Source organism: Staurois parvus, unplaced genomic scaffold (genome assembly GCF_062004578.1).
Source record: "Staurois parvus isolate SC_StPar_1 unplaced genomic scaffold, SC_StPar_1.0 ptg000997l, whole genome shotgun sequence".
NCBI lineage: Eukaryota > Metazoa > Chordata > Amphibia > Anura > Ranidae > Staurois > Staurois parvus.
In genome coordinates this window covers 1,103,156-1,128,494 of record NW_028318793.1, presented here as the reverse complement: position 1 = coordinate 1,128,494, position 25,339 = coordinate 1,103,156, and the positions used below count along the sequence as shown (strand labels likewise).

The 25,339-nt window shown below is 42.8% G+C and overlaps 1 protein-coding gene across 4 annotated transcripts in view; it reads left to right on the top strand.

The window, feature by feature from the left end:
• The window catches only part of MDGA2 (MAM domain containing glycosylphosphatidylinositol anchor 2), a 954,572-nt gene that overhangs the window by 686,619 nt on the left and 242,614 nt on the right, over positions 1 to 25,339 (top strand). The window lies entirely within an intron of this gene.

Sequence of the window (25,339 nt, the reverse complement as noted above, 5' to 3'; positions counted from 1 at the left end):
TGTTCGCTTGGCTGCTGAAAAGGCCGATGTCTCCCCCCGTTCCTGACCGCCCTCTGTTAGCTCTTCCTCACTGTACAGTGGGGCTGAGCCCACAGCATGCGATACTTCGCTTGGTGAGGGAACAGCAAAGGACAGGGGCAGGTAGAGGACACGTGATTTCAGTGGGCTTGGTCCCGGGCCATGCCAACTAACGGTTGTGTCTGATGTACCCACCGACCGTTGGCTGTAGGTGTCAGAGGTGACCTGGGAAGAGGAAGACGACCGAGCCAACCAATCAATGACGGCAGGGTTGTCGGTGGAGACACGACCGCTGGATGACACCGGGAGCACTGGCCTCTGGCTGCGAATACTGCTGCCTCGACCCCTTCCTCTGCTGCCACGTCTGCTCGCTCCTAAAACATTGCCTCCTCTGCCACTCCTCTGCATGTTGTCTGACATACTATTTAATTCAACGATTAGGTGTCCCTGAGTAACAATTCTCTGGCACTCAGTAACAATTCTGTCTGTCCCTGAGTATGAATTCTGTGGCCCTGAGTAACAATTCTGTGTCTGTGCGAGTAACAATTCTGTGTCTGTGCAAGTAACAATTTTGTGTCTGTGCGAGTAACAAATCTCTGGCACTCAGTAACAATTCTGTCTGTCCCTGAGTAACAATTCTCTGGCACTCAGTAACAATTCTGTCTGTCCCTGAGTAACAATTCTCTGGCACTCAGTAACAATTCTGTCTGTCCCTGAGTATGAATTCTGTGGCCCTGAGTAACAATTCTGTGTCTGTGCGAGTAACAATTCTGTGTCTGTGCAAGTAACAATTTTGTGTCTGTGCGAGTAACAATTCTCTGGCACTCAGTAACAATTCTGTCTGTCCCTGAGTAACAATTCTCTGGCACTCAGTAACAATTCTGTCTGTCCCTGAGTATGAATTCTGTGGCCCTGAGTAACAATTCTGTGTCTGTGCGAGTAACAATTCTGTGTCTGTGCAAGTAACAATTTTGTGTCTGTGCGAGTAACAAATCTCTGGCACTCAGTAACAATTCTGTCTGTCCCTGAGTAACAATTCTCTGGCACTCAGTAACAATTCTGTCTGTCCCTGAGTAACAATTCTCTGGCACTCAGTAACAATTCTGTCTGTCCCTGAGTATGAATTCTGTGGCCCTGAGTAACAATTCTGTGTCTGTGCGAGTAACAATTCTGTGTCTGTGCAAGTAACAATTTTGTGTCTGTGCGAGTAACAAATCTCTGGCACTCAGTAACAATTCTGTCTGTCCCTGAGTAACAATTCTCTGGCACTCAGTAACAATTCTGTCTGTCCCTGAGTAACAATTCTCTGGCACTCAGTAACAATTCTGTCTGTCCCTGAGTATGAATTCTGTGGCCCTGAGTAACAATTCTGTGTCTGTGCGAGTAACAATTCTGTGTCTGTGCAAGTAACAATTTTGTGTCTGTGCGAGTAACAATTCTCTGGCACTCAGTAACAATTCTGTCTGTCCCTGAGTAACAATTCTCTGGCACTCAGTAACAATTCTGTCTGTCCCTGAGTATGAATTCTGTGGCCCTGAGTAACAATTCTGTGTCTGTGCGAGTAACAATTCTGTGTCTGTGCAAGTAACAATTTTGTGTCTGTGCGAGTAACAATTCTCTGGCACTCAGTAACAATTCTGTCTGTCCCTGAGTAACAATTCTCTGGCACTCAGTAACAATTCTGTCTGTCCCTGAGTAACAATTCTCTGGCACTCAGTAACAATTCTGTCTATCCCTGAGTATGAATTCTGTGGCCCTGAGTAACAATTCTGTGTCTGTGCGAGTAACAATTCTGTGTCTGTGCAAGTAACAATTTTGTGTCTGTGCGAGTAACAATTCTCTGGCACTCAGTAACAATTCTGTCTGTCCCTGAGTAACAATTCTCTGGCACTCAGTAACAATTCTGTCTGTCCCTGAGTAACAATTCTCTGGCACTCAGTAACAATTCTGTCTGTCCCTGAGTATGAATTCTGTGGCCCTGAGTAACAATTCTGTGTCTGTGCGAGTAACAATTCTGTGTCTGTGCAAGTAACAATTTTGTGTCTGTGCGAGTAACAATTCTCTGGCACTCAGTAACAATTCTGTCTGTCCCTGAGTAACAATTCTCTGGCACTCAGTAACAATTCTGTCTGTCCCTGAGTAACAATTCTCTGGCACTCAGTAACAATTCTGTCTGTCCCTGAGTAACAATTCTCTGGCACTCAGTAACAATTCTGTCTGTCCCTGAGTAACAATTCTCTGGCACTCAGTAACAATTCTGTCTGTCCCTGAGTATGAATTCTGTGGCCCTGAGTAACAATTCTGTGTCTGTGCGAGTAACAATTCTGTGTCTGTGCAAGTAACAATTTTGTGTCTGTGCGAGTAACAAATCTCTGGCACTCAGTAACAATTCTGTCTGTCCCTGAGTAACAATTCTCTGGCACTCAGTAACAATTCTGTCTGTCCCTGAGTAACAATTCTCTGGCACTCAGTAACAATTCTGTCTGTCCCTGAGTATGAATTCTGTGGCCCTGAGTAACAATTCTGTGTCTGTGCGAGTAACAATTCTGTGTCTGTGCAAGTAACAATTTTGTGTCTGTGCGAGTAACAATTCTCTGGCACTCAGTAACAATTCTGTCTGTCCCTGAGTAACAATTCTCTGGCACTCAGTAACAATTCTGTCTGTCCCTGAGTAACAATTCTCTGGCACTCAGTAACAATTCTGTCTGTCCCTGAGTAACAATTCTCTGGCACTCAGTAACAATTCTGTCTGTCCCTGAGTAACAATTCTCTGGCACTCAGTAACAATTCTGTCTGTCCCTGAGTATGAATTCTGTGGCCCTGAGTAACAATTCTGTGTCTGTGCGAGTAACAATTCTGTGTCTGTGCAAGTAACAATTTTGTGTCTGTGCGAGTAACAATTCTCTGGCACTCAGTAACAATTCTGTCTGTCCCTGAGTAACAATTCTCTGGCACTCAGTAACAATTCTGTCTGTCCCTGAGTAACAATTCTCTGGCACTCAGTAACAATTCTGTCTGTCCCTGAGTATGAATTCTGTGGCCCTGAGTAACAATTCTGTGTCTGTGCGAGTAACAATTCTGTGTCTGTGCAAGTAACAATTTTGTGTCTGTGCGAGTAACAATTCTCTGGCACTCAGTAACAATTCTGTCTGTCCCTGAGTAACAATTCTCTGGCACTCAGTAACAATTCTGTCTGTCCCTGAGTAACAATTCTCTGGCACTCAGTAACAATTCTGTCTATCCCTGAGTATGAATTCTGTGGCCCTGAGTAACAATTCTGTGTCTGTGCGAGTAACAATTCTGTGTCTGTGCAAGTAACAATTTTGTGTCTGTGCGAGTAACAATTCTCTGGCACTCAGTAACAATTCTGTCTGTCCCTGAGTAACAATTCTCTGGCACTCAGTAACAATTCTGTCTGTCCCTGAGTAACAATTCTCTGGCACTCAGTAACAATTCTGTCTGTCCCTGAGTAACAATTCTCTGGCACTCAGTAACAATTCTGTCTGTCCCTGAGTAACAATTCTCTGGCACTCAGTAACAATTCTGTCTGTCCCTGAGTAACAATTCTGTCTGTCCCTGAGAATGAATTCTGTGGCCCTAAGAATTCTCTGGCACTCAGTAACAATTCTGTCTGTCCCTGAGTAACAATTCTCTGGCACTCAGTAACAATTCTGTCTGTCCCTGAGTAAAAATTCTGTGGCCCTAATAACGTTTCTGTGGCCCTAAGTAACAATTCTCTGGCACTGAGTAACAATTCTGTCTGTCCCTGAGTATGAATTCTGTGGCCCTAACTAGCGTTTCTTTGTCCCTAAATAACGATTCTGTGGCCCTCATTAACAAGTCTGTGTCCCTGAGTAATGGTTCTCTGTCCCTAAGTAACTTCTCTCTGTCCCCAATTCTCGTTTCTGTGGCCCTAACTCTGTCCCTGTCCCTAGTACAGAGCGGTCTGCCTCTGTTCAATGACTGCAGGCAAATGAAGATTTCCAAAATGGCCGCTATATATACCTCGACCATTACACAGTGCTGGCTGGCTGGCTGCTGATTGGCTGATGCGATCACATGTCGTTGAGGAATGCATTATGGGGCAGCGCGCCTTGTCTGCGCGCCTTCCCCGACATCCCCGCTCCGTCGCCGCACATGTCAGCCGCCATTTTCGGAAAAATTTCGATTCGCGCGTCCGAATTAGGCTGTTTTTCGGATTCGGCACGAATCGAAATTTTTCCGATATTCGACTCGAATTCCACTTCGGATGCTTCGATTCGCTCATCTCTAGTTAATACATCCCAAATGCATCACAGAAAAAGGTGTTCAAAGTCTTGCATTTGCAAAATATAAGTGAAAAGTACCATGCTCATATGCCCACATCCTATATTTTTCAGAGAAAAAAGTTTTTTTATAGCAAAAGGACTTTTAAGGGGCATAAAATAGAAAAATGGTAACACAAGAAAAGAAGTGTATATATACCATAAAATACAGTTTTATTATACAAAAATTAAAAAGGACACCAGAGTGACCATATCCATATATTAATTTTTGCTGCCACAAAACTGGTCTACATACGATACTCAATGGGTTTAGAAAACACTCTTTTCTTCTTTAGAAGTGCATGTGAACACAATCCGCAATATGGATCAATTCTTTTAAAAGCTGTGACATAAAGCCATCTTCTCCTACATCAATATCCTGATGAACTAACTTCTCAGTAGTGCAGACAGGAGCATGTTATGGACCACAGATTTGTGTGTGTAGTACAAGGGATGCCAAAAAATACCACCCAAACAAAATGTAAATGTGTAGTCCAAATTTTAGTTCCACCAAGGAGTGACAACGATCAGAGGAAGGCTTCCAATATTATTCAAATAGATGTATTTAAATGCCCAAATCCTAAAACCATGTGATAGGGTTAATACTAGGTCACTAGTTGACAGGGTCTTACAAGGGGGTTCCCTGCAGAGAAAACATTTGGTTTTCTTTCTAAAGCAGTCGCAGCTTGAGTGGAAAAGTCTGTCCCCTGCCAAGATGCTACAAAGAAGGGCCATTGCTCTCTGTCAAATGACAGTGATTTCTTCGCAGAGTTCTGGCATGCACCCTGTTCAGTCAATGAAAGCTCTGACTTCAATGGGAAGCATGAGCTTTGCTGATTGCAGAGCTATAAGTCTGACTCAGTAGTGGCTGTGTCGGACCTCTGCAGTGAGACCACTGCTTCCCTATAGGGATCAAGAGGCTCACTTTGCAGCTGCAAATAGGGACATTTTTTTTTTACTCCTTTCTGATTTTCTGTGTCTGCTTTCTAAAGGAAATGGAGTGCAAACCATTGCATATCTTTTTGTTTTTATGCACCTGGAATGTATTTAGCTGATTTAACTGAAGATTTAATTGGGCTTTAAAGACAATGTTCAGGTTACGGCTGGAGCTGTAACAGATAAGAAGCAAGGTAAAAGGCAGTAGGGCATAATTTTATGTTCCTGCTACAAATAGCCAATAGTATGTGTCACAGAGTGCCTGCTCCTCTTCCAGCCCCCCCCCCCCCCCGGTGCCTGTGTCTTTCTTGCGTCCCCTCACCCTCTCCTCATCCTGTCGCAGCCTTTGAAGATAGGCTGCACAGGATGGGGGGGGGTCACCTCACCCCCCTGCCCCTGGTCACCTCCTCACATCCTGACACAGCTTTTGAAGGCAGGCTGCACAGGATGGGAGGAAAGTGACCCCTGCAGCGTACCTCACACCTCTACTGCCATTTATCGGAGAGGAGTGACACCCCGCTGAGGGATTCCGGCACGGGGCCACCAACACGCCGCACGCCCCCCGGCGGGCACAGCGCGGGCACAAGGTTTCCCGCGTCGGAGACAAAGGCCACGCTCTCAAGAGCGCGGCTCGTTTCAAGGGGGCATGCCTTGTTGCCAGCGCTGCCAGCGCTGGGCCGGCCATTGCTGGGGCAACTGCTGAGGCAAACGGGAAGCGTCCTGGGCGGCTTAAAAAGGCCGATACAGGATATATGAAATCAAGCGCTGGGTACAGAAAATGATACACACCAATGAATAAATGAATGCGAGGATAAGAGCGTAAAATAATAAAAAATATTTAAAAATATATAATAAAACACAGTAGCTGCTAGCATAAAAAGTCACCTCAGGACATAGCAATAATAAATGTATAATGAAATGCAGCGCTACTAAATCTGTGGCACTCACAGACGTATCAACTCAAATAAATGAATTCAATAAATGTCAAATAACAGTTCCCAAAATGGTGCAGAACAGAGTGGAGGTTCTGTGACTCTTGTCACCACAAGAGTCACGGAACCTCCACTCTGTTCTGCACCAATCATTTTGGGAACTGTTATTTGACATTTATTGAATTCATTTATTTGAGTTGATACGGCTTAAAAAGGCCGGCGCAAGACCCAACACCCGTCTGTGACTGCGTGTGTGCTCGTTCTCCGCTCAGGACAGGGTGCTGTGTGGGGTCTGAACTGAGGCCAGACCCCACAGCCAATACCCTGTCGAGCCCCTGCAAGCCTGCTGTGTTGTTCTGCGCTCAGGAGAAGCGCTGTGTGGGGTCGGAAGTGAGGCCAGATTCCACAGCCAGGACTCCCGCTGCTGTCCCTGGAAAGCTGACCGCTGTGAGGGTCCCTGCCTGCTGATCGCTGCCGCCCCTGGAAGGCTGACCGCTGTGAGGGCCCCTGTCTCAAGCTGACTGCTGTTAGGGCTGCTGACCACTGATGTCCCTGGAAATCTGACCGCTGTGAGGGCCGCTGCCTGCTGATCGCTGCTGTCCCTGGAAGGCTGACCGCTGTGAGGGCCCCTGTCTCAAGCTGACCGCTGTGAGGGCTGCTGACCACTGATGTCCCTGGAAAGCTGACCGCTGTGAGGGCCCCTGCCTGCTTATCGCTGCCATCCCTGGAAAGCTGACTGCTGTGAGGACCCCTGTCTCAAGCTGGCCGCTGTGAGGACCGCTGACCGTTGTTGCCCTGGAAAGCTGACCGCTGTGAGGGCCCTTGTCTGCTGATCGCTGTTGTCCCTGGAAAGCTGACTGCCGTGAGGGTCTCTGTCCGCTGACCGCTATGAATGTCCCTACAAGACGCCGGCTGCTGATTGTCTGCAAGCCGCCTCCGTGAGTGTCCCTACAAGCCGCCTGCTGCTGAGTGTCTGCAAGCCGCCTCCCATGAGTGTCCCTACGAGCCGCCTTCTGCTGAGTGTCTGCAAGCTGCCTACCGTGAGTGTCCCTAGAAGCCATGAACTGCCCCTATTGTGTGCTCTACTACCCTTGCCATGAACTGCCCTATTGTGTGCTCAGTATACCCTAACCTGAACTGCCCCATTGAGTGCCCGGATTATAGCTACCTCGACTGCCCCCCTTAGTGCTTGAGCCATCGCTACCCAAATCAGACCCCGCAGCCAAGGTCCCGCTGAGTCCCCGTGAGCCTGATGTTGTCCCAAAAGAGCTGTGTGGGAGCTGTTTTGAGGTCAGACCCCGCAGCCAAGGTCCCACTGAGTCCCCGTGAGCCTGGTGTTGTCCCTAGAGAGCTGTGTGGGAGTTGTGCTGAGGTCAGATCCCACAGCCAAGGTCCCGCTGAGTCCCCGTGAGCCTTATGTTGTCCCTAGAGAGCTGTGTGGGATCTGTGCTGAGGTCAGACCCCACAGCCAAGGTCCCGCTGAGTCCCCGTGAGCCTGGTGTTGTCCCTAGAGAGCTGTGTGGGAGTTGTGCTGAGGTCAGATCCCACAGCCAAGGTCCCGCTGAGTCCCCGTGAGCCTGGTGTTGTCCCTAGAGAGCTGTGTGGGAGTTGTGCTGAGGTCAGATCCCACAGCCAAGGTCCCGCTGAGTCCCTGTGAGCCTGATGTTGTCCCTAGAGAGCTGTGCGGGAGCTGTGCTGAGGTCAGACCCCACAGCCAAGGTCCCGCTGAGTCCCCGTGAGCCCGCTTACCGTGAGTGTCCCTACAAGCCGCATGTTGTGGAGTGCCTTAAACTGCCCTGATTGAGTGCCTTCCATAGTTCAATAAAGCTTTGTGTGTTTACCATCTTCTTTGTGTTTTCTGTCCTGCCTACTCTCAGCCTGTTCAGCGGAAGCCAACCAAAATTCAATCCATGTTTGGGCAGGCTGGTTGTTCTGAAGTCAATCCATCGATCGTTTTCAGTACAACCAGTCTGTCGGATTTTTCACATGAGGTACTGCTGGTGGCAGCCAGTAATCAAGTTTTCCTGGCAAGGAAGACTCCATACCGGCAGAAAACAAGAATGCTGTGGGAGTTACACTGACTGTGTTGTTGGGGGAATAAAGCAATTTTCTTCCCTGCAACTCATGGCTGCAAGAAAGGAAACCAAATCATCTATGGCTTACCTTAGTTTAACCTGCAATTATAAATATAGAGAGGAGGGTCAACCATGGTAAGTCTGATAACAGATGCATCACCTTAGAACAATGTGCCCCAATCCATCATAATCAAATAGCCAAGGGCCCCATTGTTGTCTTTATTGCCTAACATTAAGTGTTAGGTGCTAAATAAATATTCATATAGGATGTGGTCATTAATTATCTGGAGGAAGTACCTGCAGTTTATTCAGATTAGTTAATTTGCACTTGAGGGGCCCCTTTTATCAGATTGTAATAGTGGGTTCCTAGAGGTGCCATGACATCTGATAGCTGGACCACCCACGTGCTGCTCACTCATGATCATGGAGGCTGCAAATACCAATACAAAGCCATTAAAGTGGAACTGAACTCAAAAAGTGAAGATTTATTAAGTCCCAACAAACCTTTTAATGACGCTAGTATCAAGGGCATTTAAACATACTCCCGTCTAAGTGTGTGTACTTTTCTCAAGTCTGACTGTTGGCTTTCACGTGGAAGTGATCTAGGCAGCTGTCATCACACCCTCTGCACTCCTTCACATATTAACCAGAGTCTTACACTCTGCATTCCTGTCCTGCACATTCTGGCTGCCATCATACCCTCTATACTCTTGTCCTCACACATTGGCTTCCATTATACCCTTTGCCTGCTTCTCCTTCATATATTTTCTGCCATCATACCCTTTGCACCCCTCTCCTACATATACTGGCCTATGTCATATCCTCCACACTCCTACAGATATTCCATTATTTGTAATATGCCCAGCCTTGCCCATGTCTGGAACAGACACACTTTCTGCTAGTTTAACTTTAGAGTGGAAAGCTGCATGATACCGGCGTCTCTAAAATGTGAGTCAATATTCTAAATGGCACTTTGAATAAATGTAGTGTTTCAACATTGACACTGACTGGCTTGTGGCAGAATGTTCCTTGATCTGGAGAGTAAACTTCATGCATCATTTTTGAGCTATCTTTTCTTAGCAATAGATTCCCTTTGTAGTTTAGCTCCTAAAGTTATTAACAAACTGTGTAAATCTATAATGGAGAGTGATCAATGCCATTTGCCAGTGTCTGCTCATTTTTAAAATTCATGGTCAAACCTTTCCAATAACTGCCAGGTATGACTTATTAACAGATCCACTTTGAAGCTTTAATGGCGTTATTACATGGCCTTGGATGCAGAAAACCAAAACAATCAAAATGCAGTATTTTAGACAACATATATTTATCATACTTCATATAAATTGTTATAGCATTTTGAAATAAAGCAGTTAGGATAAAAATCCATCAGTCAGTGTAGATAATCTTGTTTTTAGACATGTGGTCTGTTTCGTTCCAAACCAAAATTCTGACAAAATTTCTGTTTGGAGATTTGGATGTATCCAAATTACAATAATTCATTTAAACAAGTCCAAAATAGCGAATCATTTGAATTGAATTTGACTTAGAAAACAAATTCAAAATGTAAACATATTGCTAACTATTGCTGATTTCCTTCAAAGATGGTGTGTATTAGTATATAGCCGTCTTCCAAAATTCAGGTTTTGAATAGAATAAAATAGAATAGAAAATAAAGGCATAGAATATAAAATAATTGAATAGAGTAGAACAAAGAATAGAATTGAATGAATATAGCCGTCTTCTGAAATTCAAATTTCCTTCAAAGATGGTGTGTATTAGAATATAGCCGTCTTCCAAAATTTAAATTTTGAAAAGAATAGAATAGAAAATAATAGAAAATAAAAGAATAGAATAGAAAAAAAGAATGGAATACAATGAATATAGTCATCTTCCGAGATTTGAGATTTTGAATAGAATAGAAACGGCTAATCTTCACAATGAATTTGGCTCAGTTCAATATTTTCGATTCGACTTCGACTCAAATACTTTGAATTTATTGGAAAATTTGAGTCTGGTCAAAAATGTTACCAATGTAACAAAATGAGATTAGGAACTCAACTAAATGATCCAAAACTAACTAACTCGTTATGCACATACTAGTCTACTTATTTTATCAGACTCTTTTGTTGTTTGTTTCATTGTGAGGCACAGCAGGTACCTGAGATAAGGTCTCTCACAGCTGACTACATGTACCTAGCTGAGCTGAGAAGTGCTTTATTAAAGTGAACTTTATTGAGTGCAATGGCTAGTTATTATCATGACCACACAGACGGTTTCATTTCTTGCTCAGCCCAAACCACTATTGTTGCACTATTTATACATCTAAATGCAAAAAGCAGGCAATTATAAATGGCTAGGCATTTGTTATGGTTATCAGACAAATTCTGACTCTTGCTCCTAGGTCTCTCTTTGTTGCTTTAAAACCGCTTAAGATAAATGCATTATGAACCTGGTAAAAATCTCACCAGTGTTATGTACATTTTATAGTTTACAGTGTTATTATAGTTTTCCTTTTGAGATTAATTCAGACCTGTCGAAGGAACATTTTGCATTCATGGGAGAATGATTGAGGGGAACAAAAAGTCTGCATAAAGAAGTCGGTACTTGTTTGCTAGGCATGGGTCTAGAAGGTGTTGGTATGGCAGGGGTCAATGCTACCTTTCTTTTAAAATGGTTGAAAAAAGTGGAAAGATAGAGCTGGACTTAGTTTTTATGTTGGTGTAAATAATCTGGTTACTGGGCAGACGCTTCTACACCCAAGAAGATCTTCTTGATCTCCTTGGCTCGTAGTGTGATGTAATGAGAAATGAAATTTAGGCACCACACCATTGCTAAGTGGTTCAGATACAATTTTATTCCATTAAAAGTCAGGGGTACAATCCAAAATTAGCCAACGTGCTTTGGAGGTCCTCGTACCCCTTCATTAGGACTTGACTGGCAACAATGTGAACACACACAGCTATTAACCATTATAAACTAGATGGACTTGTGACTTTTTTCAACCTAGGTGTGCCATACAGTATATGCACTGTATACAGTATTATTATTATTACACCTACTCTCCTCTCCTTTAGGCACACCCTGAAAACCCACCTCTCCAGGGAAGCCTACCCCACCCTCTGCTAATTGCCGATCTCCTCCACTCTTCCTACCACTCCATCCCCCACAGCTTTTCCTCCCGTACCACTATCCCCTCCCTCCTAGATTGTAAGCTCCAAGAAGCAGGGCCCTCGAACCCCTCGTGTATCACATTGTATTGTTATTGTACTGTCGCATGTTCTGTCTCCCATTGTAATGTACAGCGCTGAGTGAACTGTTAGCGCTATATAAATACTGTATAATAATAATAATTAGGAGGAGTCAGAAGCCCTGATGTCAAGTCTTATGGGCATGTACCTCAAGAAATTCTGGGATGTGTAGTTTCTCACATGCTTTTATGCACGGTGTCTATGTAAGTGTTTCTTACTGACTTTAAGCTAAACATATATACCAGATTTAACCTGTTGGGGCAGCACAATGGCTAAATGGTTAGCACTTCTGCCTGGCAGCACTAGGGTCGTTGGTTTGAATCTTAACCACGGCACAAACTGTCTGGAGTTTGCGTCAGGTTCCTCTGGGTACTCCGGTTTCCTCCTACACTCCAAAGGATTAATTGGCTCTAAATTCACCCTAGTATGTGTGTGTATGAATGTGAGTTAGGGATTTTAGATTGTATGCTCCTTGAGCGTTAGGGACTGATGTGAATGTACAATATATATGTAAAGTGCTGCATAAATTGACAGCGTTATAGAAGTACCTGAAATAAATAAATCATATTGTAGCGGATTCTTTTCTATATGAAACCTTGGACTTCATTTTTGGCTTTTTGGTTAACCTTATGAGTTTTTTTCTGTCAAATGTATGTTTTTTTTAGCGCTGCACTATTTGTTTTTTTACAAGTTTTGTTGCTCATTCATAAACCTTTTGGAGCTAGCTCTCATATTTATCCAGGCCTGTACTTAGACCACAGGTTATAGTTGTTTTGATTTGCAGTTGAGACTATTTCCAGCCTCCCTTGGACATTGTGTTTTCCTTCTAGGAATTAAGTCGAAGCTGCATACAGGCTTACAGAGTGTCCTTTTTGTGCCCCACATTCTGCAATCGCATAAGGATAACATTACAGATGTAGCCTCTGCACAACACTTCTCAGGCAACTGAGATCCTGTACTATCCTTATGGTAATAGAATTAAATATAGAGTCACCGCCAGTTTAATGACTGTAAGTGTGATAAACATTTCTTGTGTGTTATTTAATACTAGCACTGGATACTAATATTTGTAGGTAAAGTTGATCCAGGGAATATCTAATTACCTCTTGTGGGATCAGAAAGGATTGTTTTCCCCTGATGGAGCAAATTAGATCATGTTTTATTTTTTTTTTTGCCTTCCTCTGGTAAACAGTCTAGCTATGTAACTTTCCTAACTGAAAAGAAATTAAACAATAAACTACTGAATATAATAACTTAACTTTAAAAGGTACAGTATGTGTGTATGAAAATAAACCAGATGGTTGGTCTGGGAATAAGTGTATCTGCCACCAAGTCTTTTTGTATAATGCAGAAGTAGATGGTGTTTCCTTTATTTTGGACTCAGGAACCTGGCCAAGGAAAGGAAGGGTTAGCTCACTGGCCTCCATTCCAGGCTCCAGGCCAGAATTTGTGAAATCTGAATCGTGAAGTTGCATGTATCCAACTTGCATACTTCAAAGGCAGGGAGTTCTGTGGGCTACAGAGTGGTCAGAACAACAATAAAAGCCTCTAGGTCCATGCAGGGGTGTATTTACCACAAGGCAAACAAGGCACCTGCCTAGGGTGAAATTTTTCAGGGGGGCAGCATCTCCCCTCAGAAGAAGGGATGAAAGAAGAGACACGCATGCCATGGGAACCAGATGGGATCCAAGAAAGGCTATGGGCTAGAGCCTGACTCTCGTTCCCAGGGATGTCCAGAGTTTTGAAGATGAGTGTCTTTCTCTCTATCACCGGGGGGGGGGGGAGGGGAGGCTGTCCCGGGTGGAGAGCAGGGGTGTTGTTGGTCAATGTCAGGCTCTCTCCTAGGGAAGGGGGGGTGGTGTTGGTCAGTGTCTGTGGTGGCAGATGATTTTTGTGTTGCCAGACAGAACAAAACCTAAATACACCACTGGGTCCATGGAATATGGGCTGAACTTGACCAGACCATTGAGAGCTAAAGGTATTCCCCTGAGGAAAGACCAATATGGAGAGATGAGTGATCTGTTGATATGGAAAGGTGCTAGTGGAGCAATGATAAGTTTCTGGTCCAGTGAGGTCTTGTTAATGACAAAGAAAAGTGATGTCAGGTGCACTAATGGGACAGTACGGCCCTGGAGTTTGAGAGTTCCATTTGGAGAGGTGCTGCAAGAAGTAGAGGCATCTAGAATAAAAATCACTCTCTGCTTTAGCATGATTGCTACTTAAAGCTGAACTCTAGGCAGATTAAATATAAAATATATACCAGCCCACACTCTGCCCGCTCGACCATTTTGACAGCTAGCAGAGGATCTTCTCCCCCACTAGCTGTCAAAATTTAAAAAAAATTCTCTGCCCACCTGGCCACTTCACCCATTAACAGTCCTCTGTGAATGGAAAACTACAAGTACCGGCAGCCTATCGGCTTGTAGTTCCCAATGAGGCACTGTGAGCCTTCCTGTCAGTAAGTAATGGCTTCCCTGTATGAGGTACAAGGAAGCAGATACACTGACAGGTCTTTAGGAGACCTGCATGGTACCGGAGATCTGTTGATCACTGTAATGCTTTCCAGGCTCCTGCAGCAAAAAATAATAAATGCACATTTTTTTACTTGCAAAAAATTGTGCATTTATTATTTTGTTTCAAAAGGTGAACTTATCCTTTACATGTTTTAGGTCCAACAGTTTAGGTACCAGGATCTGATATGTTGTTAGACTTTTGAAGTCCCTGTATTGTGTACAGTACTGGAGAGTGAGGTGAAGTAGCAGCAAAAGAAGCCAACTGGTTCATGTGCTGACAAGGAGCATGCTGATAGGAGGAGAAATCAGAATCACAGTGATCATCACTGTGCTTCTCCTTTCACTGTCCAGTAACAGGCTGGAGCAGGTCCAGAATGACCTGGGCTCAGAGGAATTGGTTTGAAAGATGCTGGCCATCAGACTGAGGACATCTAGCAGCAGACAAAGCACTGAAAGTAAAATCTCTTCGTTGAAGCTGAATATTGCAGCCAAAGCTGGTTTTGTTGTTGTATTTTTATCCTTTTGTTTTTGGATGGGGTTCTGCTTTAAAGAAGGCTTTCCTACTGCTGTGTATTCACCTGCTCCAAGCAGAGGTTACATATCTAGTAGAATATATATATATATATATATATATATATATATATATATATATATATATATATAAAATATACACTATATTGTATTGGAATGCCTGCCTTTACACACACATGAACTTTAGTTGCATCCCAGTCTTCAACTCTTCTGGGAAGGCTGTCCACAAGGTTTAGGAGGGTGTCTATGGGAATGTTTTACCATTCTTCCAGAAGCACATTTGTGAGGTCAGGCACTGATGACTGATGAGAAGGCCTGGCCCGCAGTCTCCACTCTAATTCACCCCAAAGGTGTTCTATCAGGTTGAGGTCAGGACTCTGCATTTTATTTGCTTCTCCCATTGCCTGCTAAAAAAAAAAAGTATTATTGCTTATAGCAAACGCCAAACGTCCAATCACAATTTCTGCATTTATTCGAAAACGCATGCCTTTACACACACATGAACTTTAATGGCATCCCAGTCTTGGTTTGTAGGGTTCAATATTGAGTTGGCCCACCATTTGCAGCTATAACAGCTTCAACTCTTCTAGGAAGGCTGTCCCACAAGATTTAAGAATGTGTCTATGGGAAATTTTGACCATCATTCTAGAAGCGCATTTGTGAGGTCAGGCACTGATGTCGGACAAGAAGGCCTGTCTCGCAGTCTCCGCTCTAATTCATCCCAAAGGTGTTCTATCGGGTTGGGGTCAGGACCCTGTGCAGGCCAGTCAAGTTCCTCCACCCCAAACTCACTCATCCATTTCTTTATGGACCTTGCTTTGTGCACTGGTGTGAAGTCATGTTGGAACAGGAAGAGGCCATCCCCAAACTGTTCCCACAAAGTTGGGAGCATGAAATTGTCCAAAATGTCTTGCTGAGGCCTTAAGAGTTCCCTTTACTGGAACTAAGGGGCCAAGCCCAACCCCTGAAAAACAACCCCACGCCATAATCCCCCCTCCACCAAATTTTATACTTGGCATAATGCGGCCAGACAAGTACCATTCTCCTGGCAACCGCCAAACTCAGACACATCCATTTTATTGTCAGACACAGAAGCGTGAACCCATTCCATGAAGCACTCTACTCACAGTTGTGCTTATCTGAAGGCAACACAAAGTTTGGAGGTCTTTCACTCTGCAGACAATTGCCAATATCTGCACACTGTGAGTTTCAGCATGCGCTGACCCAGCTCGGTCATTTTACGTGGCCTACCACTTCATGGCTGAGTTGCTGTTGTTCCCAGTTGCTTCCACTTTGTTATAATACCACTAACAATTGACTGTGGAATATTTAGTAGCAAGGAAATTTCACAGTTGGATTTATTGCACAGGTGGCAACCTACCACGGTACTACACTTGAATTTTCTGAGTTCCTGAGAGCGACCCATTCTTTCACAAATGTTTGTAAAAGCAGTCTGCATGCCTAGGTGCTTGATTTTATACACCTGTGGCCATAGAGGTGATTGGAACACCTGAATCCAATGATTTGGATGGATATATATATATATATATATATATATATATATATATATATATATTTAACTTTGCCAGAAGGCAAAAGCAATTTTCTATTTAATAAATGTAGATAATGCTAATATGTTTATAAAATACAATCATTAAATCAATGGTTTTGCAATTCCAGTAACTGGAGAAATGAATTCTATAATATGAAAAGGACATAAAGCGTTGGGGGGATTTTTATCTAGTCGCAACACATGTTCGTGTCATTTTAACATCAAAGACTGAATTATAACGATGTTCACAAGCCACACATCCCTTTCATATAGGCCCAGGGTCTGGCTTCTTTACATACATATCACAAGATCAAAGTATTGTGTTCTACTTATTTAATAGTAAGCTTTTTGTGATGACACGGACATATTAGCTACTTTCCTTTCCAGTTCACCCAAAATTTCAGGTTTGTCGCGTAAACGATTTGCTTTAATTTATTGAAATGTTCTTGAAGGTTAAATGTAATGAAACAGCCAGGTCAGCCATCTGCATTATATGGCGCTCTGTAATCTGCATTGTTTACTGATGTAATAACTTCTCTGTATAAAAGAATGCATTAAATTAGGAAATTGCTTGAAGATTCTAAAACTTGTCAATCATAAAACATGTAAATTTTCCCCTCTGTGTAGATGCTTAAAGACAGTGTTCATCCAAATGTAATATTTTCGTTTTCGTTAGCACATCACCCTCCAGCTTCTTATATTTCCAGTGACTTTCATGAGCATTGTTGTCTCTGCTAACCATTGTCAACAGTCAAGAAAACAAGAATCTATTATGTAAATGTTATGTATTGGTGGTGGTGTTTGCTGTCCTGAACTGTCATTAGGAAAATGAATGTTCCCTCATGCATTTTATTGTGCTTGGGACTTTTTGGATTAAAGGAGTCAAGGCATACAGTTTAGCGCCCTTCTAGTTGAGGCTTTGGATGTCAAGTAACTTTAGTTTAGAACTTTGTAGTCAGTGGAGTAGTGGTTGATTATTTTAGTCTGCTCAGTGTTTCACAGACTGTTGATCTGAATGTTTCCCCCCTACATTCTATGGGGTTTTAGAATCACAGAGCATCCATAAATAGTCAGAGGCCTGGAGCAATAGAGTGAGTGGGTTCTGGGTCCAGTCCTGCTGGAAAGGCTGCTTGAAGGTTATCTAGGTCCCAGCTGTAGCATTACGGGGGGGGGGGGGCTATTTCAAAGTCTGGTCTGGGATTTTGGTCTGAAGAGCTCACTGAATAGTATCCAGTGGACATTGTGGGAGAGTATCCAGTTGTCCTGTGGTAATGTGAGTTTCGATTCTACTGCACTTGAAAGTGTCCAGTGGATATCTGGGGCAACCGCTGATGCTGATCACAGACCTAAACTCAGAGCCCTAGTGACTGCATGCAGGTCTCTGTTCTTCAAGGCACTACTTATTACTCAGCCAGTGGTGATTCTCTTGAGAACTTTATCTCTACAAGTTTATCACTTGTGCACCATGTATTTTATAAATAGCGTCCAAACATTTATTAAAGTGATCTCATCACCACGGTAAAAATTCAACATTTTGTTTGGGGCTTTCTTCAAGCATGTGATGCATGGACCCAAAAGTTTGAATTTTTACGGTTTTGATATGATCACTGTAATAAATGTTTGGACATTGTTCTGAAGATCTGTAGAGTGCTGGGGATATCTGCCTTGACACTAGCCACCAGCTGGTTGTTGCTACAACACCCACCTGCTGCAAGCCATTTCCAGGAAAATTTTGCAATGGAAATATCCTACTTGAACTTTTTGGTTCAAGAGTATAATATAGGCACTGTATGAAAGTAGATGGCAGTTGGTTAGAACAGACTGTGGCTAGAAGCATTTTTTCAAGCGTATTAGTGCCACTTTGATACTGCTTACACAACTCTCTACAATCCCTTCATATCGTTAAAAATCCAATTTAAAAGCTACCAGGTTCCAGCTGGAGTGTATGGATCCCTTTCATGATAGTCATTTTGGGCTTATTACTCCCCTGGAGGAAAACACTACAGTGAATACTGAACCATTTATATGGGAATGTCTTTTGACATATAAATGCCATGCATCACAGGCACATGAAGTGTTTTGCCTGGCTTGACAATGACAATTTAATTATCTGCCTGCACAGTGTCTTACAAGTGGACAATACTGGAGATATTTCTATCATATTGATCAACAGGACACTACTGGGCAGGTTCCTAAATATACTGTACAATGTTCAAATATACTTCATATTTTAACATGGACCTCTACTTTACCTATTGCACTTGACATGACTTTGATCATTATGGGTACCCCAGATAACTGCAGCTCTTAGTCCTGTGTTAATGAGTAAAGTGTATTACACATAGTTGCATAAGTAGGTTGAAAAAGAGACAGACGTACATCTATTTCAACCAATAAAAAAAACACACCTCCAAATGCACAATGCTTTACCCAGTTGATGTATGGAAGGCATAAAACCCCATGTGAACCATTTCAATAAAATAAAGACTGGCTGCACACAGACACCATTTTTAATAAATATGAATGAGATGGGTAAAATATGGCTTCAGCTCCTGTTCTCCATCTGTAGAAAACTCCTCAGACGTGTTTCATCCTTTTTGGGACTTAATCATAGAAGCCAGTCGTAGAGGTCTGTCTTGCACCAGTCTATCCACTAGCTGATCTGACTGACACAAGTTTTTTTGTTTTTTTTTTGGGGGGGGGGGGGGCATTTGAGCAGTACCATTTTCATTGTTTTGCGTTACCCATGTGAAGCAGTTGGATTTCCCCTCACTTTCCTGCCATTTCACAGCGACAGTTAGTAAAAGGGAAATCTCCAACTAAGACACAGGAATAAAATCATTTTTAGATTACTCATTTTTGGTACAATAATGACTGAGGTTTCTGTTACTGTCTATAATTCCATTGGGGGGGCCTTTTCCCACTTCCAATCCCAGTGTGTGTTGTCACTGTGGCAGGAAGGGAAAATTTCCAGAGGTGTTCAAACCCTTCCCTGATTTATCCAAAACTAAGGCTTCATGCACACTGGCTAGAAAAAAAGGCAGTGCTCTTGGCAGAAAAAAAACGCTAATTTTGACTTTTTTTTTGTACTAACGTTTAAGAGCCTTTTAGCATTTTTATCTACTAAAAAAACGCTCTACAAAATGCAAAACAAAAAGCTTTTTATTTCTGCCTGCTGAGCTTACAAAATGCTTCTAGACTACCTAATGCTCATGTACACACAGGATAACATTAGTTGCTTCTGCAGGAAAACCACTAAACTCCTCTATTTTTTTTTTAAGCCAGTGTGCATGGAGCCTAAAAGAGAAAAGTTTTCACTGGAGTTGGAGGTTAAAAGATGAGGATTCCAATTCCTGTAGAGCCTGAGGTTCCATTGTCATTCAGGATGAAAGTTTTTTTTGTTTTCTTTGCCTGGTGCTGGGTGGACAACTTAACCCTGACTGCTTAGCAAGTGCACTCCCTCTGCTTGCTGAGTCTTTGGAGAGCTACTAACCAGCAAAAAAAGTTTTATTAGTTGATCTTTATAGATTAGCACAATTCAGACTGCCGGATGTGAGCTTTTGGGTGAGGCAAAGTTCGTCGGCTCTGAGGCCAAACCTAGAGATAACAATATGAAAGAGTCCCTGTTGTGTAATTCTTCTTATACAATATGTCCTCCTTTGATATTCCTAGAGCTCTGCTTAGCTACCCAATATATTTTACAGTTTGAGATCTTTGAGGCTTTTATATTATTTGGAAACAGCATGGTATAAGTTGGAAATTCTCTTTAATAAATAGTGGTTTGCGCCATTATGCATGAACAGGATTTTATGGTGTACAGTGAGAAACTTGTAACATCTGGGGGCTTGTGTAACAAGGGAGATGGCAGCAGACACATGAATATGACACAGGATGAGCACTGAAGTGTTTCATCCAAAACAACTGCAACTTTGTATGCTTAGTCACTCTCTCTGAGCATCAAACGCCGGTGTCTCACCATAGGGAGCCGCGCACAGCCAAGTCTTGTAGTACCAAGTAAGAAAAGCAGCCCAACTCTCCAGAGAATGCAATCTACATAAGTATTCTGTTGTCAATTGATGCTTTCCCTTTAATTGGCTTCGTGCAACACAGTCCTGAAAGAGTTCCTCCCTGCTGAGGATCTCATATGTCGGACTAGGCATTTATTATATTCTGTCCTCATTGCCGTCAACAAATAGGTCCTGGCAAGGTTGTGACACAAGTTATGCTGCAATCTGTGATCGTGCCTTCTGCTCAAGATTTACAGGGGTAGCTAACCATGTTTGTACCCTTGAAAATACTCAGCAAACCTACGGGGAAGTGTGGAGGCACCTCCAGACAAACATTTTTTGAAGCATTGGACTGGCTGTGGTGTGTTTTGAAGCTGTCGGGTTTTGATTGCTCTCCTTGACATTGTTTGCAGGTTTTTTTCCCCAGTATATTAAAAATGTTTTGTTGCAGTTTATTTCCCCACTGGAGAGATTTTTCCATTATTCATGTCCATTGGAAATCTCTGCAAAGGTATCACAGACCACACTAAAAGTCCAACATGGGTTCTATCCCACCCCTCTGTGTTCTAAATAAAAAGAGTATGATTTTGGCTGGAATTGGCCTTAATGGTGATGTTCTGCCACAAAATAAGCACCCCAATAGAAAACAGAGGGATTTAAGGTCAATTATAAAAAAGAAAGTCCTTTGTTTTTAGTCTCAAACATTTGCTTGAGTTACCACTTCTATATGAAAATACAGTGGGGCAAAAAAGTATTTAGCCAGCCACCAATTGTGCAAGTTCTTCCACTTAAAAAGATGAGAGAGGCCTGTAATTGGCATCATAGGTAGACCTCAACTATGAGAGACAAAATGAGAAAAAAAGTCCAGACAATCACATTGGCTGATTTGGAAAGAATTTATATGCAAATTATGGTGGAAAATAAGTATTTGGTCACCTACAAACAAGCAAGATTTCTGGCTCTCACAAACCTGTACCTTCTTCTTTAAGAGGCTCCTCTGTCCTGCACTCATTACCTGTATCAATGGCACCTGTTTGAACTCGTTATCAGTATAAAAGACACCTGTCCACAACCTCAAATAGTCACACTCCAAACTCCACTATGGTGAAGACCAAAGAGCTGTCGAAGGACACCAGAAACAAAATTGTAGACCTGCACTAGGCTGGGAAGACTGAATCTGCAATAGGCAAGCAGCTTGGTGTGAACAAATAAACTGTGGGAGCAATAATTAGAAAATGGAAGACATACAAGACCACTGATAATCTCCCTCGATCTGGGGCTCCACGCAAGATCTCACCCCGTGGGGTCAAAATGATCACAAGAACGGTGAGCAAAAATCCCAGGACCACACGGGGGGACCAAGTGAATGACCTGCAGAGAGCTGGGACCAACGTAACAAAGGCTACCATCAATAACACACTACGCCTCCAGGGACTCAGATCCTGCAGTGCCAGACGTGTCCCCCTGCTTAAGCCAGTACATGTCCGGGCCCGTCTGAAGTTTGCTAGAGAGCATTTGGATGATCCAGAAGAGGATTGGGAGAATGTCATATGGTCAGATGAAACCAATATAGAACTGTTTGGTAGAAACACAACTCGTCGTGTTTGGAGGAGAGAGAATGCTGAGTTGCATCCAAAGAACACCATACCTACTGTGAAGCATGGGGGTGGCAACATCATGCTTTGGGGCTGTTTCTCCGCAAAGGGATCAGGACGACTGATCCATGTACAGGACAGAATGAATGGGGCCATGTATTGTGAGATTTTGAGTGCATACCTCCTTCCATCAGCAAGGGCATTGAAGATGAAACGTGGCTGGGTCTTCCAACATGACAATGATCCCAAACATACCACCTGGGCAACGAAGGAGTGGCTTTGTAAGAAGCATTTCAAGGTCCTGGAGTGGCCTAGCTAGTCTCCAGATCTCAACCCCATAGAAAACCTTTTGGAGGGAGTTGAAAGTCTGTGTTGCCCAGCGACAGCCCCAAAACATCACTGCTCTAGAGGAGATCTGCATGGAGGAATGGGCCAACATACCAGCAACAGTGTGTGTCAACCTTGTGAAGACTTACAGGAAACGTTTGACCTCTGTCATTGCCAACAAAGGATATATAACAAAGTATTGAGATGAACTTTTGATATTCACCAAATACTTATTTTCCACCATAATTTGCAAATAAATTTTTTCCAAATCAGCCAATGTGATTGTCTGGAATTTTTTTCTCATTTTGTCTCTCATAGTTGAGGTCTACCTATGATGCCAATTACAGGCCTTTCTCATCTTTTTAAGTGGGAGAACTTGCACAATTGGTGGCTGACTAAATACTTTTTTGCCCCACTGTATTAACGGCCAAATGGAGGTTAAAACAAGTTCTTTCTAGGTCAGTGGCCTGTAAACTTTCTAAACAATGGGCCACCTTTCTGTCCTTCAGACTTTAGAGGGGCCAGACTGTGGCCAGCAGGAGTAGAAAATGTCCCTGCATACTGCCTCAGGCCTGTGGTCTGTAGGAGGAGGTATAATGCTTCATCATTGGAAATTGTGGAAGGAATAGTGGCAATTGTTGGTATCAGTGGGAAGAATAGTTCCCTATCATTGGTGTTTGAAGGGGGTATAGTACCCCATTAATGGTACCAGTGGGACAAAGAGTGTCCCATCGACTGTGTCAGCGGAAGGTATAGTGTCCCATGGATGATGTCAGTGGAAGGAATAGTACCCCATTGCTGGTGTCAATGGAAGGAATAGTGCCCCATAAATGGTGTCAGTGGAACGAATAGTGACCCATCGTTGGTGTCAATGGAAAGTATAGTGCCCTATTGATGGTGTCAGTGGAAAGATTAGAACCCCATTGATTGTGTCAGCAGAGGGAATAGTGCCCCATCATTGGTGTCAGTGAAGACCACTGTGCCCCATCAATATGCCTCATTGTTGGCATCAGTAGAAGGAGTGCCTTCTCAATTGGTATCAGTGAGAGGAGTGTTCCAAGTGCTGGATACGACAAGCAAAGGGCCACATCTGGCCTGCAGACCGCACTTTAAAGTTCACAGTGCATGCTGGGGCTGCATTTTACAGCCCCCATTTTCTGGCTTCATTGTTTAGGACAGGAAGATCCAATTATCCTGCTAAAATAGAATGTGAGAGCTGCCATTGCCAACTAATTTATTGTCTTCTTTATCAATCTCCCTTCCCAACAAGGGTCATGACCTGGAACAAGCATGCAGTTGGAATACCTGCTATGCACATGTTTATTGCTGGTTAGTGGTAGAGAAGCAAGGAAAAGGGCCCTTACAGCCCTGAAATTTGCACCTTGAAAACAAATTGCCCATTTCAGCTCTTTTGTTTCCAGCTTGACAAATTTCCTTCTTAAGGTTTACCAGCAGCTTTATATCTGGAGTAGCATTCACCTTTAATGTCAACGAACCATCAAATGACCTACGTTGCCTGCTCCTCCTCCATTTCTGGTTTGTATTCCGATAGGACTCACATCATCCTCATTTTGATCTAAGCCGCTGCTCCTCAATAAATGTATTTTCAGAGAGGTGTACAGTGCACTTGTAGGCGTTGATGAAATACAATGTCACACTTCATTGGTTACATGCATCTGAATATGAGCTGAGCGGGGAGAGGAAAAACTGTAGCGTGTTCTCAATTTCACCCGAGACTGGTCAGTGCATATTACAAGTGTGGAGACAAGGCTGTGTGTGTGCATATGATGAATTCTCTTCCAGAATGGGATGGAAATGATTTCAAACTATTAGAACATTTGCCTTCCAGTTCATGTTGAACTCTGAGCGAGTGACACCCGCGCTTTCATCAAGATAGGATTTCCTTTCCTCTGTCTCCGTTTGAATATAAAACTTTCCATCACACACAATAATGGGCAAAGTTGGAAATAGATTTGAACAATTTCTTGCTATTTATAGGTTGTGTTGCTAGCGGTGAAAAGTGCGAGTGTCTTAATGGAAATGCAGTTAGGTATTTTTTCTATTATGTGTATATATGTGTGGACCTATTGTACATGCAACAATATGTATATATACACACAATATATATATTGTGTGTGTGTGTGTGTGTATATATATAATTCATAATAAAATTAAAGTGACCTTAAATTATATCCCTATTGTCCAAAATTAATGCAAACACATCAACCTCAAGGTTTTTCTACTCAAGCTGTGGCTGCTTTAAAAAGAAAAAGAACAGTAAGATATTGAACACCTTTTTGTTTTGATGCATCTGAATATATTTCATGGATTTAGAGGTCGTAAAGTCAATTTTTTTTAACATTAAAATAATAAACATGCTTTACGTGCCTGCTCTGTGCAAGGGTATTTTACAGAGTGACCCCAAACCTCCACTTCTGGGATCTCCCAATTTGTGCTTTTTGCTCCTCTTCTTCTCCATGTGTCACCATAGGTATACACTTCATATGGGGGCACACACATGCAGGCAGACTCATAAGTTGGGATGTGTGCATCAATAGATACACACAGCATGGCTCGGCCCTATCCCTTGATACCAGATCCCTCCTAATTGGATATGGCTAACAGCAGCAGGAGTCAATGGCTCTCGAGAAGAGAGAAGACCCGCATAGGTCACAGCACTGTATCGATAGAAAAAACCTTTTTCACTTTGAAGTGACACTAAATTATATCTTTATTCTCCAAAAATCCTCCATACCCATTTCTTACTGTGTGCTTGCCTCCTTGTGTGTCTTCTGTAAGCTCCTAAACCACTCCTTTTCCCTCCCATTTACATTTGTCTGCAATGTGTAGTGCATATTAGTTGCAATGATATACACTGTTCTATGTGCAACTACACATTTCATAGTCCATAGTACATATTTCATCTTAGGAGCAAGCAATGTTCCTACATATAGTGGGAGCATGGAGAATGAACATAGTCACTCTCTAACAGAAAGTCGGATCACAGTAACTAAAATAACAAATTTGGAGGAAACTGAGAGCAATAGAAGGGCTTTTCTGAGTTAAGAATATATACTTGAATAGATTTTATTTTCTCAAACCAGAGTTTAGTGTAACTTTAAACTGCAACTAAGGGCTCCTGTATGACAATCTAAACAAGTTCCAAATCCAGCTACTGCTCAACCTCTGCAAAGTTAAAAAAAAAAATAAATATATATATATATATATATATATATATATATATATTATCTTCCCTGACTGAGCCAAATCCTCCTTTCTTGTATTTCACATGCTCCGCCTC